Consider the following 17,317-nt stretch of genomic DNA (forward strand, 5'->3'; position numbering starts at 1 on the left):
CGGTTTTACTGTAGATGCGCTGTGTGTATGTGCGCGCCTGCCTTGGCGCGAAAAGACGCGGCGCGCCCTATTAAGGCGAAAGCCTTTAATGGCTCCTGCTGTCGTCCGTTAGAAAAGCGTGTCACACGCGTTCAACTCGGGAACTAAAAAAGATAGAAGAAAACCAATGTTTATTTTTTTTTGGTAGAGGAAAAAATGAACCCGAAGCCAAGTTTGATGACTGTAGGTTAATCAGTTAATAGGAAAAAGTGTCGAAACTGCTTCGAAATAGCGCGAACGTCGATATAGCCACGGGAACAATGTGACGTCACATCCACCGGAAGTCGTCACGGCATAGTGAATATTGTCACAGAATGGTCGGAAAAACGTCGGATTTGAGCAAGATTAGATGGAAAATGTGTAATTAAGTCAGATTTGTGTTAGATTAGACAGAAAAATGCGTAATTAAGCGTAATGAACACTTAAGATCCCCGAAAAATGTATAATTTGGGTATCGATATAGCCACGGGAACGTTGTGACGTCACATCCACCGGAAGTCGTGACGTCATAGTGTCCTCGGCTTTCGCCTCTCAACACTTTGGTTGCCAAAATGTCCTCGCAATTTTTGATGGAGGACGTTTAGCGCTCTCGGACAGCCCGTGTCGTAGTTTCAGCTTCGCAGAAGCGCTCCCACTAGTGATGCAAAACTATCGATGGTACTTTCTGTAGCCTGGTTGCGCTACCTGTAATGTCGCCTGGGGCTGTGAAGAAGCAACGGTTAAAACGAAGAGATCGTAGGGCCTTTTCAATCTTGTTATAGCGACGATTGCTGCAAACATAACACACTCCAACCGTCCATGAGTTCTTGCACTACTTGTCTGAATTTGAATATTATGTGAATTTCGTTTTTCACAATCTGTTGGGCTAGCCACACCTAGAAAAAATTCTAACTGGCCATGCAGAGAGGAAACGCACATTACGTGCCTCACTCATGTTGCACATCCAAAGCACGCCGTGAGGGAAGAAATGGAGGAGAGGGTTAAAGGAGGAAGGGTGAAAGAAGCGCCGTAATGGAGGACTGCGTATTAAGTTCGACACCTGGAGTTCCTTGACGCGCACTTACATTGTGCACAGCATTGACAGGATTACATTCATTGACCCCGTGCATAACCACGTCCCCTGCAACATTATAATCCTGCTGAGAGCTTCTGACAATCGTCGTATTTCTTTGTGCTTTTTAACCGAATGCCTAACAGTCATGTTTGCATTGTTCACTCTTAATGACTGATGTCTTTTTGTTGAAAGATTCTTATGTCTGCTATGTACTAGAGTACTTAAATTCAATTCCCAACTACGGCACCTCCTCGTGAATATCTATTTTTTGAATGGGTACATAATTATGGATATGCATTTTTAATAGTGGAATGAAAGTGAGATTAACTTATTTTGATTTCCCGGCCACGTGGTACCGGTGCATCTCGCAGTCGGCGCATCAGAAAAAAGCGGCGGGGAGAACGCGAATACATTACAGCTACCGAAGTGTATTCTTCTCTGCCATTTAAGCCGAAATGTCTGCGCGACCTTTTAACGCTTACAGATTAGTCTAGAATCCCGCCTTTCCACCTTTCCCTCATTAAAATTCCTTTCTCTCTCTCCGCCACAGACGTCTACATCCCGCTAGTGTCGCTGACATCTTCAGCATACCTGCGGTAAAGTACTAACGTCAGACACTACATGATAGGCTCGGTCATCGCTGTCATTGTTCTTCTGACCGTGTCGCTTACGCCTGTTAAGGTTGGCAGCGACTGGTGGACTAGAAAAACATTTTTTTCTTTACTTATCTACCAATACTGGAATCCAATACTGGAATCCAGTATTGGAATCGATTCCAATACTGGAATCGCCTTCCCTGCTAGATTTTTTTTGCAATCTGCGAGACCACCAGATTTAAAAATGCCTGAGCTAACGTTGCATAAGGAGCTGCCATGTCTTTGCTTCTTACGGTGCACGAATTAAACTTACATGGCAAGTAGGTTAAAAAACGTGCTGCTAAGCCATGTGCGATCACTGCTTGCAGCGCAGTGGGTAGAGAAATGTAAAACGTTAACACTGCTGCGGCGTTGACAGAGCAAAATAAATAACGCGGCTAACCGTTCAAACCGCCGACTCCACTTCGTGATTGCACGCGCTACCGAGCGCCATGGCGGGCCATGCTCTGAGAGAAACGAAGGAAAGATGCTATAACAATAACGTCAGCTAGCAATAAAATGAGCAAAGGAATCAAGGTTATTTGACTCACCAGCAAAGTTAAGAGCGAACGTTCGCCCACTCAAGGGCAGGGGAGAAGCTCCGAGGCTGGTCGGGACGAACTCGCGGCAAAATGTTCCCACCGAAAAGCGGAGCTCCGCGCTGTAATATTAGAGCTCGTCGAGTTCCCGAGGCCGAAGAGAGACTGTTGTGCTTCGTATGGGTGGAGTAAGGCTCTTTTTTCTGCTGCCCCTCTGTTTGGATCACTGCTCAGCGCTTGAGGCGGGCGGGTGTGCGGGAAGGGATTAGGAAGGGGGAAGTCCCTAGACGTGACCGCGACGGAAGCCAAGCGAACCGCACATGAGGCAGTTCTGCAGGGAGGTCGATTATGTGCTGAGGGTTAGAAGAACGAAGCGCCACCTATGAAGACGACTCTTCATCGTAGGTCTCCACGAAGAGAGAGAGCTCAGAGCTGTCTCCCCCGTGCCCACAACAAACATGTTCTCTATGGCGCTAGTGTCGCTCTGGCGCAGACGCCCTCCCTTGTTAGTTAACATATCTGGAAAGGACACATCGCGGGGGAACAAACTCAAGAATACAAAGCAGGGCGAGTCCCCACATCCCCCCAACCTTAAATATATCCCCGCACCTGCGAGCAGTAGCTCTGCAGGCACCTCCTAGTCTTTGAGAACTTGAGCTAGGCCTTGCAAGCACTGGAGGTCCCGCCGATGGTGTCCGTGTAATCACGTTCATTTCGCACGCTCTGAAGCTCTGAAGGTTGGTCCACGACGACTTCTGCAGCGTTTTGAAGGCAGCGTGAAGGTATCCGCACAGTATACTGGCATGGCCTGTGGACTACCGTATCCTCAGGGGGTACGAAGCGAGGCGTAATTGAGGACTGCGCCAGGACTCCGCAAGGGTGGTCACAAGCGCAGAGGAACGATGCTCGCGCCACGGACTCAGGAGTTGGCCAGGTTGAAAAGGCCTTCTGAAAACTTCAGGCCAGGGTTCTGCAATAGTCGCGCGCAAGTCTGCATGCTTGCGCACTCTCGCCAGGGTAACAGCAGCCGGAGGTGACCGGTCTCGCCACAGCTGCCCGGATGGATGGGCCGTACAGGCTATAGGCAGCTCTTTGGTTGCAGCCGGCAGCGAGACGATGCGCACAGGACTGTAAGTCTGGGGTCTCCCTCGGATCTCCATGATTGCCGAAACGCTCTCCGCACGCCTTTAATGTAGGTCCCGGGAGGGGCAACGGGGTCTGCACGGGCCTCTTGAGCAATGCTAACTCGCTAGCAAATCGTGCCACGCGGTTGTGCAATTGCAAAGTCCGAGTGAACTAAGAGCTTTCTCGGTAACTCCTTTGCTGATTCGTAAACACCTACAGGCGTAATCATACACCTATCATTTTAATAACCTCTAATAATAATCTGTTAGATGTGCAAAAGCATGTGCTCATTCTTCGCCTCTTCTGTCTGGCATCTGCATGTGCACACAACCGAGTTTCTCGCTCTTAATCTTCACACCCTCTCTTCTCTAGGCGGCAGCTGGCGTGGCGGCCTCCTCCCATTGGCTGCAGCTGACGCGACGCTCCACCGAACTAAACAGAGTTCACCCGAGTTACTCCGAGACTTTACACGAGATTCTTGATTCGGTTTGACCCCGCTAAGTAGTGTTTCCGCACTAAAACGTCATTTAGAAAGGTTGACTAGGAGGCCGGTCTTCGCGGGTGGTATCCTCAGTCAAGGACTCCGATAGCTTCCGCTATCCTGTATCGGATGGTATCGCAGCGCCCGGTGCCGAGCTGCAATACCAGTAAGGTAGTAGCAGCACCCATGGTCGCAGGCCACCTGGCTCCCGGAGCAGTGGCTACCAAAATCGAATATGAGACAGCAGAAAAAAATATGCACACGAAACCTCGGACCACCCCCGCGGCTTTCATACTCACTCGCTCCGGGCTTCGAAACTCCACGGGCGCTAGGCCTCGCTCTTCCTCGATGCATACCAAGCAGTTCTTATAGTGAAGAAGCTTCTAGAAAAACGTGATGAAAAATTTTGCTGGGGCATGTCGAAACATCGAAACAAGCGCAGTGGAATCCACCTCGCACTCAAGAAAACATGCTTGAGGTTGTAGCGATCAAAATTTACGTTAGGCGTAACACTTACCAAGCTCGGGTAGAGTTCCTTGAACAAACAGACAGTTGTCCAATGTTACAAGTACAGGCCCCACGTTGGGCGTCAGATGTGGAGTTTAAATAGGGGGTTAATACTTGCAGGTTGGTTTTTCGCGGTGACTTTACAACGGCCCATGCTCTATGGGAACAAAATCTACGCCACGGGCTGACAGCAAAAGGCACTTATTGCTACAACAACAATAACGCCAGCTAGCAACAAAAGACGCTAAAGAATCGAAGCAGTCTGACTCACCAGCGGGGTTGCGAGAGTGTTCGCCCACACAAGGGCAGGGGACATACTCCGATGCTGAACGGGACGAGCTCACGGGAAACGTTCCCGCAAGGCCTCGCCCCGCTGGCGGAGAGCACAGCGCCGCACCGAAACGTCCGCACCCGGCAGGTTCCCGAGGTCCAGAGGGTCCACCTTTTTTTCTCCGCCCTGCAGCAGACACGTCGTAAGTTTCCGGTTACGACGCTGCGACGCACGTGCCTTCCCTTGTCAGTTGAGGCAACCAGAGAGGAAGACATCGCGGAGAAGCAAACCCAAGGGGACAGAGCGGTGCGAATCCCCACAGCATGTGAAAATGTAAATAGCATTCCTTGGTAAAATGCCGCTGGCCTCGTGCGGTATGCACGCTGTGAGACATTTCCCAGCTCGACTCTGCAAACTCCGTATATAGGTCGATGGACTACACGAAAGGAATGCCTTAGTGGCATGCAACGAAGGCAGACTTGTAAATGATGGCTTCATACCTATCTGTTCTTCGGTACGTGTAGCTCTCGGCTTGGAAAATTCCGTGCCTGGGCAATGACTTCTGACGGCAATATAAGAAGTCACTTGTGAGGTTGCTACGTGCTTAATCAGAACCCAATGCAAGAATGCTGGGACAGAGTCCGATCTTTCTCAGAACAGCGGTGCTCTGCGGATGTGTACTGGGTGAGTCTCTTCCTATTCACCATCCCTGTGGCCGGCCTGCCAGTACTATGCAAAGCTAACACCACGTGTAGATAAGGTTCTACTCCCGTCATCCTCTATTCAAGGTTATGAGCGGCGAAAGTTATGAGTGTTTCTTGAATACTGAGGCGAACACCTTATGATTATGATCACTGTTTCTCGCATATAAAACAGAAAATCACTTATACACCCTAGACGTTTTCCTAGATATCACTAAACTGTGAGATTCCATTAAACATAATGTACTTCTCAACAAACCGCCATATTATGGAATGCGAGGGACTTCCCTTAAAGAATTTTAGAACTACCTTTTATGGCGCTCTCAGTATGTTGTAGTTAATAATGCCACGCCCAAGACTGAGCTCATCAAATTTGGGGTTCCTCAGGGCAGTCAATCCTAGGGGGGCCTACTCTCTTTCTTCTGCACATTAACGACAGCCTATCTATCCAAGCGGCTCCTCTCATAATCGTTTACGCGGACGATACCAGAGCATTTTTTTCTGCAGATTCGTAAACTCCGCTTGTAAATTTATGGCTTAAAATTTATCTGATTGGCTTGCTACAAATGAACTTTCATTAAATGTTGACAGAACATAGTACGTTGTATCTACTGCTGTTAACAGGCCTGTTCATATTAGTAACGAAGTGACATTTCGGTCGCGTCCACTAAAACTGAATCCAGAAATTAAATTTTTAGGCATTCAGTTTCACGAAAACCTCCGTTGGTGTTGTCATGTTCGCTTTATTAAACGCACTGTTGCACAATGCATTAGGATGATCAATAGATTTCGTTTACTGTTGGCTGCTTATTAACGACGTCAACTCTAGTTCAGTACTGCTCCTTCGCGGCCACATTACTGATTGGTTGTATGAGGCACCACAACTAGGTCAAATATGGAAAGCCTCTATTTATTGCAGAAAAAAAGGTGTGCGCTATATTGAAAACTTACCAAGCCGTGACTCAACATCATTACATCTTAGATAGAATCTGACCTTGGATATTGAATTATTATGTAAACTGCATTTATCACCGGTTGTTTTTTCGGGTTTTAAAAGTGATCCGTAGCTATTCATTTCGAAATATACAAAATCAGCCACCCCACCAACTTACGAAAATCAGTTTTATTAAAAATGAATGTAGGACGAACTGTGGAACACGATCATTCAGTTGGCAAATTCCTAACCTGTTGAACCTCTGTCCCGATCTGATTGATGTCATAGAAACCTGTTCCCCTTTGCCTGCTTTCCGAAAACAGGCAAAGATTTTCTTCTCTAATCATGTTTAAACAAGATCGTGTTTGTAGGCAATGTACTGTCCGTATATTTGCTTTTGTTTAGGAGATTCACTTCTGGTATATCTTTCTTTTTGTTTTGTCAAGTGAACATACTAGTGGTTATTGTCATTTTTAATAAACTGTAGCAACGGTGTATTTTATTTTATATTGTATTTTTCTGTCATTCAGTATTTCCATTATGGCTGCATGAATGCCGGGTATCTGGGGCTTAATCAGGTGACCACGTGTGGCACCTCTAGCCCTCTTCACCTAGACAATCGTATTTTGCCAAAACTTCAACTTCAATTTTGCACTACTGAATACTATCCTAATTCACAGGTGTTCTCGTTGGATTGCCCTTAGAGACAGAGTACGGCAGCTGCGGACCTTTTTGTCCACCGAAGGCAAGTATATTATATTATATACTTGCCTATATTAAAATGTAAAAGACGAAAATAAGAAGAGTGCTGGTTTGTTGAGAAAAATCGTTCCTGTTTTAATACGAAGCGGAAGTTATTACAGAAAATAGTCGCTCTTCTCCTTTTAATTGTAGGCATAGTTCACAAAATAAAACATACCTTTTCACGTCAGCCTACATCCTTTGCATTGTCCTCAAATAATCATAAACTACAACTAAAACAAAAAGTATATATTTTTTAAGCGCCTCTGAGTCCGGGCGCAGGTTCACATGCATGGGGTCGAAGTTTTGACAAATGCCATTATTTCGCAGTCGCTGACTTTGTAGTCGAGCAGAAGCTTTTGTGCTGTTGTATATTATTGAAAATACCCGCGATTTTTATACAAGTGTTTTTTTGTGTGTGTGAGAAAATAAATGTTCTTTACGAATCAAGTCCGCGGAGTCCTGTGTGCACTCGTGTTATGTAGATATTACAGTGAACGAAACAACTATCCCTTCGGCTGTGTTGCAGAAGAAAAATGACTAGGATATTGTTTGAGCGCAGGCTCTCTTTCTTTTCATTTTTTTTTACCAGCGGCGTATATCACCCCCCCCCCCCCCTAAAAATATTTCTGCCTGCGCCAGTGCTCCTTAATGGATTCTGAACTCTAATTTTTTTTTACCCCCTTCAAGGTGCAAGGCTCCTGACCCAGGCCTAACATCCTTTGAGTGTGTTCACCAACACCGTGATGGTGTTTGTGGACGCCCTGAAGGTGTTAGTATGCTCATATCGGGGTCTCCATGGGCATCCTAAAAGTACTCCAATAATACCCAAAAGGGGGTTTTCGGGTGTGTAAGGCCAAGCAAATGCTGCACAACATGAGCGCTGAGTATTGTTCACAAAGCGGTTTGAGTGCACTTGCAAATGGTCTCCACAGGGCTGTGCTCAGATGCTGGACCACCACGTTCTTGTTTCTGCTGTTGGAGGGTTTTCTTTAATGGAGTCTTAGGGCGACTATATATTTATGCCACAATTTTGCCGGGGTACATGGCGCCATATCATGGGCAATGTGAATTCCATCCTTTTTGTTCCAGTTGTTTGTGCTTGCGGAATACCGCTGTCCCTCCGAGGCAGGCGTTTAGGAGGAACCTTACGAAGTTGTCGAGAGTCACAGCTCCTTCAAAATTCGACGAAGTGGCTTTTTGGTGCTGGAAAAGCATCTGTAGAACAATGATAGGCTTGTGCATGGGATTTAATAATTCATGTTAGAAATTGTCCTATATATTTCGAACTGCGTGTACTTTGTAATCAAAGTCGGTCTCAGCCCTTATAAAAATGGTGTATAGACAGTCTTTAGACTTCTTTAGACTGTACTGCCTTCCTATAGATATTTCTTTTTGTTTATTCATAGTCCGTAGACTGTCTAGAGAGAGAGAGAGAGAAATGGACGGAAAGGTAGGGAGGTTAACCAAGCGATGCCCAGTAGGCTACCCTACACTTGGGGAGGGGAACAAAGGGCAAAAAAAGGAAAAAGGAAAAGGAAAGGAAGTCTACTAAAAGTGTACGGCCATAAATCTATAGATTGTCTATAGACTTTCTGCAGCATTTGTATTGCCTGTAGACTGTTCTCTAGAATTTTTGCGTAAAGAGCCTACAGACTTTATAGGCAGAAATCTATGGACAGTCTATAGCCTGTTTAAAAAAATTTGTAAGGGATTTATAGCTAAAAAACCCGGTGCTAGAGTCTGCCAGGCTTTGAGTTCGTAATGCAAAAGCAAGGTAGAGTTTTACCAGAACGGATGGCTCAGCATGCTTCCATAGGGCCATATTTCTGTCGCGGCCATCGGCAGCCTTCAATATTCCTCAGGTGAGTGGAACCACGAACTGTTATTGTGGAATGTATGGTCCCTAATTAATTTCAGGGAGCTGCCTTCTGCAATGTTTGCGTGAAGGGTAGGTTATGGCGTTGCTATCGCCGGTCATCAAGCATATTCAGTGATAAACTGGCGTTTCTGAATTATTGTTCTGCGAGTTACACCAGGCGACGCGAAGGCTAATGGAAGATAGAAATCAAGTACTGGTTGTTGATGTTTATAATGCGTCGAAGTTTACCCGCCGTAACAAAGTGCACAGCGTGGACTTGTTTGGTTCTGGTCTGTTAAAAATCACTGCTAAAGTACGGAAGTCAATATTTTTAACGATGTATGTGCACGGAATTATTTTCACCTCTACAGAACGGAACTCCTCTCATGTCATGCGTGTCTGTATGCCCAGGACAAAGACCAGTGGAGCAGCTGATGTTTGATGGTGGTCCTAAACAAGGGCTTTTTCAAAATGGGACACCATGCTGGGTTTGTTAACTGAGCTTCTTTATTTGATTGTTTATTTCCTCTCGACCTTGTTATCTTGCTTTCTGGTTCTTGTGCCTTGCTTTGCTTGTGGCCATGTTATAAGTTACATGATAAAAAATTAACAGGATGCAAAGATAACTGTTTAGGACAGATAAACCTTGTACTGCCAAAATTCCATATAGGCCTTCGAAGAAAGAATGTACTTACAGCTACAAGTCGGCATTTCTATGAACCCCGTCATGCAATTAACTTTATGTACAAGGTCTTCCGCTCCAAGTGCGAACACGGCTCAGCGTAACTGCGCTCTGCAGAGCGCTAGCAAACCTGTCGCGGCCGCGCATCGAAGCGAAAGGGGCCTGGAGGCGGGGCTTCGTGTCGTCTACTACGGTGCATTAGAGCACGGCGCTTGTTTTGCTGTCAAGTGTAGCTAACTAACAGCATACTGACTGCCCCCGAGCACGCCGTACTCGCACTGTGGGAAAGCCCACTTTACTCACTGCAGCTTATTGTTGGTTCCGCGTAGAACTGAGCGACCGCTGATCTCAGCACCACAACCTGAGTTCACTGCATGCATTGCTTCGGGGTTGACTTTGGCTTTGTTCATGTTAATGCCCCAGTGTGACTCAGATTTTGAGAGGCGCCGTAGTAGAGGGCTGCAGATAATTTAGACCACGTGGGATTCTTTAGCGTGCACGCTAACACGGATGCCTTGCGTTTCCTCTCCAAAGAAACGGGCCGCTGCGGTTGCGATCGGATTCGGGTCTCAGTAGTCGGACGCTTTAACCGCTGAGCCACTACGGCGGTGCATTCTCGGGATTAGGCCACATTCCTCAAGTCACGAAAGTAACAGAGCAAAGATTTATTGTCTCAGCGTGCTGTCTAATGCGGATGGAATGTTTTACAGAAGCAGCTGTTAATGTCGTGTGCAGAGATAGAGTCGAGCACACTTTTCCTCGTCGGAAGACCAGTTGAGCGCACATCAGTGGTAAAGCGCCCGTCTACCGAGCCGGAGTACCCGGGTTCGAACCCGACCGCGGCGTCCGCGTTTCGATGGAGGCGAAACGCAAGAGGCGCCCGTGTGCTGTATGATGTCAGTGCACATTAAAGATCCCCAAGTGGTCGAAATTATTCCGGAGACCTCCACTGCGGCACCTCTTCCTCTCTTTCTTCTTTCACTCCCACCTTCCTTCGTTTCCTCACGGCGTGGTTCAGGTGTCCGCCGAGATATGTGAGACAGATACTGCGCCATTTCCTTCCTCAAAAACAAATTTTTTTTTTTTAGCACGCGGATCGATTGGCGCGACTTCTAACCTCATTAAAGAACTTATGAAAGTCGCACACATTCGTAAAGATTTTGAAAAGAAATCAGAATGGGTTTATTCCATCATGTATTTTTTATGTATGCAGGTCATTGCTTGTATCATTAAGCAGGCTGGAGTGCTGTGTCGTTGGTTGGGATCTCACGCCACCAATCACAGGACCCTAATCGTAGCGCTGAAACACCTCATAGTGTGTCTAGACTTCTCTGTTCTCTTCCGACTCGCCACAATCATTTTTTTGACTTCCGCTATCGCTTTTCCGCCGGCAGCTCATTGTTCGGACATGGCGGAACTTTGTGCAAAGCAATGGCGATAGGCGTAAAGGATCGCGAAGCCAATTTCAAATTAGCAAAACAAAGTTTATTTCAGGAATAAATGAATGAAAAACTTTATTGTACAAGGGTTATTTCTCTCAGCGTAGGTGGAGCCCTCAGTCCAGGGCCCCAGTGGCCATTGCAGTCTTGCGAGCCCTGTCGATCAGCTTGAGCTGCTCTTCAGGCTTCGAGCTGGACAGCGCAGCCTCCCACTGCTCCGGCGTTGGTGTGTTGTTTATCGGTGCTGCCTGTATTTTCTGACAGGCCCATGTAACGTGGCAAAACGTTGCGTGTTCACCGCATAGCGGGCAGTTGTTTTCACATGTGGAAGGATAGATTTAGCTGAGTAAACTCAGATTGGGGTATGTATTAGTCTGCAGTTGTCTGCAGGCAACCGACTGCTCTCTACTAAGGTCTTTGTGGGGAGGAGGGTAGGTCCTCCGGAGGGCTCGTTGGTGTTCTAAGATGGCTGCATACCGTCTAGTGACTGCGTCCAGTTCCCCTTCTGTGCGCGCCTCCCGGTTGGCGTATGCTCGGGCGTTGGCGTTCGCACATTGGTTCCTTTTGACAGCCTCACGGCCTGGTGTCCACGTGATGAAGCATCTCGTAAAGGTGATTGTCCGCGCCTTGAGTATGTGAATGGCTGCAGTGGATATGCGTCCACTGTTGTACCTTCTGCACGCCTCTTGCGAGTCTGTAATGATGTGTGTATGAAGCTCGTCACTCTGCTGGGTGATGGCGAGTGCAATTGCTGCTTCCTCAGCCTCGAGGATGTTGTTGGTTTCTGTCGAAGCGCAGTTTATGTTCGCTGCGAGTCCCGCTGTCCCTGATGCTGACGACAGCGAGAAAGAGAAGGCGGCTCTCCGTTTCTTGGCGAGTTAAACATTCATCGCATTACGATACTATGCGCAAAAGGCACCGCGATATGGGGGGGGGGGGGGGGGGGGGGCGCTGGGTAAGGAGGCGAAAAAATGATCCTTTCCTACCCAGGAAAGATACAATTCAAATCTGCGGTGAAGCTTCGCCCACATTCAGAATCGCCACACTTCATTCTTTCACGACCGAAAAGCAGCCTGTTAAAACTTTTTTGGCACCTAAGCGAGAAGCTAATCCAGAACGAAATAAGCTCAAGAATACGGAGAGGTTAATGGGTGCCTGACATAGAGAAAATTAGTTGGAACTTCTTCATTTGTACCCCTCTTTAACAATAATTACCGTACTTCATATCACTAGTCACTTAATTTGCGCCTGTATTATCTCACACATACTCCTTAGCATACGGTCTTAAGTTACTTCATTACGTGAAATACCACCCATTCGGCCTCCGTTGTTGAAGATGTTCAAGATTCGGAATGTAGATCTCGTCAGGAGGCATGCTTCGTCCTCCTCCTTTAGCCTCACTACGAGGGCATATTGTATAATATGGCCAAATAAAACTAATATTACTACTACTACATAGATATAAAGCCCCGCTTTAACCAAGCCATAAAAACGTGCCTGCGTAGCCTAGGGGCAGCGTGTCTGACTCAGGATTTAAGGGTCCTGAATTCGATTGCCATCGAATTCGGGAGCTCTTGCCAACCCTGCCAAGTCGTGTAGTCTCGTGACGTCACACAGCCCACCGACCACTCAGTGCTCAGCCATGTCACTGGCCAACTAACACCTGCCAGAGTCATGCTCGTGATTTTTTGCTCACAACACCGACGCCGGATTTTCTGCAGTTAAAAGCATCATCATGGCGAATATGAGAAGCGAACGTAGGGGTGCAACCCCACTTTTTTTCCCCCGAACTGCTTTTTCAAAAAAAGCAGTTCGGTATATCGCTAATGTGTCTTTTTTGCACCACTCGGCCCCCCTTTTTGAGAAATATAATGTTCTCCCAGTGTTTTGCCTATATAACTATAGGTTAATGCTAATATATAAATCTTTTGTGAAAGAAAAAAGTAATTTTTTAATATCTTTAGCCCAACTACAAGAAAACGCCAGACCTCGCCTTACGAGGCACAAGGAAAAATGGCTTGTACCTACACCTCGCACCTCATACCATACGCAATCTTTGAAATATATTACTCCCACATTACTCAATAGTTTAGAGTCGTCGAATTTCGATCCAGCATACGAACCTAAACATACCATTAGTCTGTTCTGTCGGCAGAAATTATTATAGTTGTCTTAGACCTTGTAATGTGAGACGTTTTCTGCGCTGTAATTATTGTACCCATGTCCCTTGTAGAAATTTACTGTCGCTTCAATTCGTTACATACTGTGTCCAGAATGTCCAACACATTGTACTTCATCTATTTTTTTTCTTTGTTTTCTTTTTTTTCTGTGTTTGAAGCGTTACAAACTGTTGTTTGCCTTGCAATGTTGAATTTGTATTTATTTTGCTCTTGAACTATATTGCCTCTGTAATATGTATCTGTATTTATTTTTCCTTTGTCATGGTGATGTTGTTTCCGACACGCTGCAGTGCCACCATGTAGGGGGCCGGGGCCCCTGTCAAGCTGTTTTTACAGCTTTTAGTCCCGGCTCCTACCTTTTCGAAAGGAAAGGAAATAAAGAGAGAGAGAGAGAGAAAACATGTTTAGCCGCTACGGTGGCTGAGTGGTTATGGTGCTTGGCTACTGACCATAAAATTCGCGGGTTCGATCCGGCCGTGGTAGTCGCATTCCGGTGGAAGTTAATTCTAGAGGCCTGTGTGCTGTGCGATGCCAGTGCACGTTAAAGGACCCCAGGTGGTCGAAATTTGCGAAGCCCTTCACCACGGCGTCCCTCATAGCCTGAGTTGCTTTGGGACGTTAAACCTCAATAAACCAAACCAATATACATGCGTTTAGCTTTGAACGCGCAAGCAACGACGCGCTGCAGTGAGTGAAGTTTGCGCCTCACGGTGCAGCAGACGACACGAAGCACCGCCTCCAGGCGCCTGTGCGCCTGCGCCACTTCGTTTCGATGCGCTGGCATTCCGCAGAGCGCGGACACAACGCGTACACGCTGAGCCATGTTCGCACTTAGAGTGAACGACCCTGCACATTAGTGTGAAAGACAAATTAGCTGTGGTTCATCCAGGCTGAACCTAGTATGACGAGCGAAAGCTCGGTTAAGGTAAGCACACGAAGGTAAGCACATGCCACACGCTTTTAAATACCTAACGGCGCGAGTCACGCGATTTCCGGCAGATGCGAGAGCGCCGTCGGCATGGAAAAAGTTTTTTTTCCTCCATGGCCGTCGGCTCCGCATACGCTGCTGTGACGCAGAGTGCAGCGTGTCACGTGATCCGATAGTTGAGAGGTGAGCGAGAGCCGTCGGCTCAAAGCGCGCAGCTGTGGAGCGGCGTGGAGAGTCACGTGGCATGACGTCAGAACCACGCCTCCGCTCCTCCTGGTTTGAAGGTCAAATTTCGTAGCCACATGACCTTAAGCTTTGTACGGGAGGAGTAGAGCCCCTTTCGCTCCAAAAAACAGTTTCTAGCAGTGATGTGCGGTGTCTTTCTTTGTCTCACTTATGTCTCCTAGTGCTTCCATGCACCAAAACTGACACTCACTAGTCCAACAGCCAGTTCTTCCACTCACACGATCACATCGATGTCTATCACAATCTGGTTGCTAGCGTCCTACGTGTGAATAAGGGCAGGGCAGAAACAAGCCTGTGGCAAGTATGGCAACATTTCAGCGTATGAACACGCATAAATTTTATTAACTCTTTGATGACAAAATTTTATCTCGTTGTTCAAGGAGCTGAAAGTTGAGGCAGCAATTTACAGTTTATAAGGAAGCAAATATGGCGCACGAAAAGTTAGCTTTATTTGCAGCTCCACAGTTTCTCCTGAGCAAACCCTCGTTTTGGTTTGGTTCTCAATCGCACGTCCGTAAGTCGTTACTAGGCTATGTAGATGCAGTATTCAGTTTATAAGTTCTCTTTGTTGTCATCGTGCGCTGGCTGGTCAACCAGATTCATTGAATATGTTTTTTTTTTTTCAGGAGTATTGACATGAAATTTTGCATGCGTGTTTTCTGCATTCAAATGATGCATTACAAATTAATATACATGAATCAAATCATGGAACTCCAGTACAACCGCTAAATAATTTACAGACAATTTTTTCTTGATGTTCTTCCGGTTTGGTTTCAAGAGCGGAACGATGGCTGTATCCTGTAATAAGTTTCAGGTCGCTTGAGGCATGAAAAATCTACAATTCATTCGCTAATACGTCCTTTTAATTCACAAAAACACTTAAGTCAGCCAGCTTCAAGAAGTATAAATACAACAAACATGGTATCGCTTATTATATGCAGTTTTTTTTGTTCATGCCTCACATAACCTAAACATTTCTCACGCGTCCGTGACAATATATTACCCATCGTTCGGTTGCTGAAAGCGAAACTAAAAGAGGATCAAAAAGAAATTAAATTATAAATTATGAAAGGGACAGTGAGGAGAGCTCTATTAATATTTTTTTATAGCAAAATCCGATAGTTCGGCATTTCATGGCTTTGTTGCCACTTGGCCGGCAGCGAAAGATGCATTTATTTCTGATAAATTTGGATTCGAAGTTGAAAAAGTTTTTCCCGCCACTCAGATTCAAACTTGGGATTCTCCTATGACGACACAGGACTAAGTGACGTGAAACATGACGTGCACTTGACGTAACGCAGGCTCCGTGATTTCTGACAGCCAGCAGAGAGGCCTAGCAGCAGCCGAAATGAAAGCTTCCGCCGGCCGCACGTTGAAGGCATCTATCGGCTATTGCGGCCGTCGCTACAGTCGCTTCGCTTACTTTTGCACCGGCGTTTTGCCAGCATTACGATGGAACCTGTTCTCGAAGTCGTCAACGATAACGAAGTTCTCGCAAATAGACACCTTTAGCATACCGTGTACCTCAGAATACAGGGAGCACGCCTACAGCCGGCGAGCAGGCGCTGATTGGTCCCGATGCTGCAGGCGCGCGCGTAGCTGCCGGGTACGTGGCGCCATCTGGCGACTTTAAAGAGATTTACGCATGCATTGGCTGCGCCTCAGTGATTTGTGGCTCCTCGTGTCCCAGTGTTACTAGAACCATTGGTTCTAGCAACACTGTTTTGTCCTATGACGTCATCACGCTTGTACTTGCGAGCTTGGCCTGTGGCGGCGATACCTGTATTTTGGTTCTTGCTCTTTTCTGAGTTACAAGAGCTTTGTTGTCAGTATGAGTGGCGTTTTTGTAATCAGGAGCTGGTATTCTGTCGCTACAAGCCAACTTCAATTTCCCCTCAGGGTCCCTTTAATGGTCGTAACTGAATACTACGCGGTAATCTATCCTAACGTGCCTTGCAACAGATGGCAACATAAATAAAAAAACTGCGGTCGTATGCGAGAAAAAGAAGTATTTCGGCTGTTGCCCTGTGCAGCGCTTCTTACAAAGTGTCAAATAGGCAATTGGACATTTTGTAGTTCTTTCCTATAAAAGCTTATTTCTGACGTTGCTGCACACAGTGCTGAATTTAAATTTTAGTCTTTTAAAATAAGATGCTGCTTTCAGGCAGCATTTCTTTCTTGAATCTGATTCATTTCTTTCAGTGATTCAGAGGAAGTTCATTAGCATCAAACAGCCTTAAAATCAGCTCTGCTTTTTCTAGCTCGGGCAAGGATTGTTGTTGCAATAACGTTAGCGACTGCGAAAAAAAAGCGCTTAAAAGCCTTCTCATTATGAAGGCAGACTAACTGTAGTCAACATATGCTAGTCAACAACAGTCCATTTTAAAAAGTTCCAAGGTAGCTTTTGTGAGGACAGCTTTCTGGAAGTTTCAGTGCAACGTATGCTATCTGGTAGTGCATAGGGGCGCACAATGACGTGCATTGTCACATCTAGTCTCTGATTAGGCAGGCAAGCAGGTAGTAGTGTGAGGTATGAGAGAACTCGCCCGTACCACTACACTATCACAGGTACTGTGGTTAGGTGTCCCTGTGAACTTTTGGAGCATAATGCCCTACTAAATGCTTTATACAAGGGTGACTCATACTGTACGTTTTGCGCGCATATCCGCTGCGGTACCTTCGTCACTGCATCCTTACAGCTTGAATGAGGATCAAAGTCTACGTTCTCAACCTACCACCACTCGCCGTGAACGCCTATTGGTCAATCGCTAATAGTATTATCGCGTTCCTAAACCGGCTCGTCCGCAGAAAGGATCTCGGCTTGGCGCCCATGACCTTGCTGGAGAGCTTAGAAAGCGGCAAACAAACGCCAATTTTGTTTGGCTGTATTTTTTGGCTGCAAAACGACAAGTCACTTAATGCGAACTTCGGATACAGCGAACGAGATCCTCGTG

The sequence above is a fragment of the Amblyomma mixtum genome, chromosome 4 (genome assembly GCF_055824585.1).
Source record: "Amblyomma mixtum isolate Tamu chromosome 4, ASM5582458v1, whole genome shotgun sequence".
NCBI lineage: Eukaryota > Metazoa > Arthropoda > Arachnida > Ixodida > Ixodidae > Amblyomma > Amblyomma mixtum.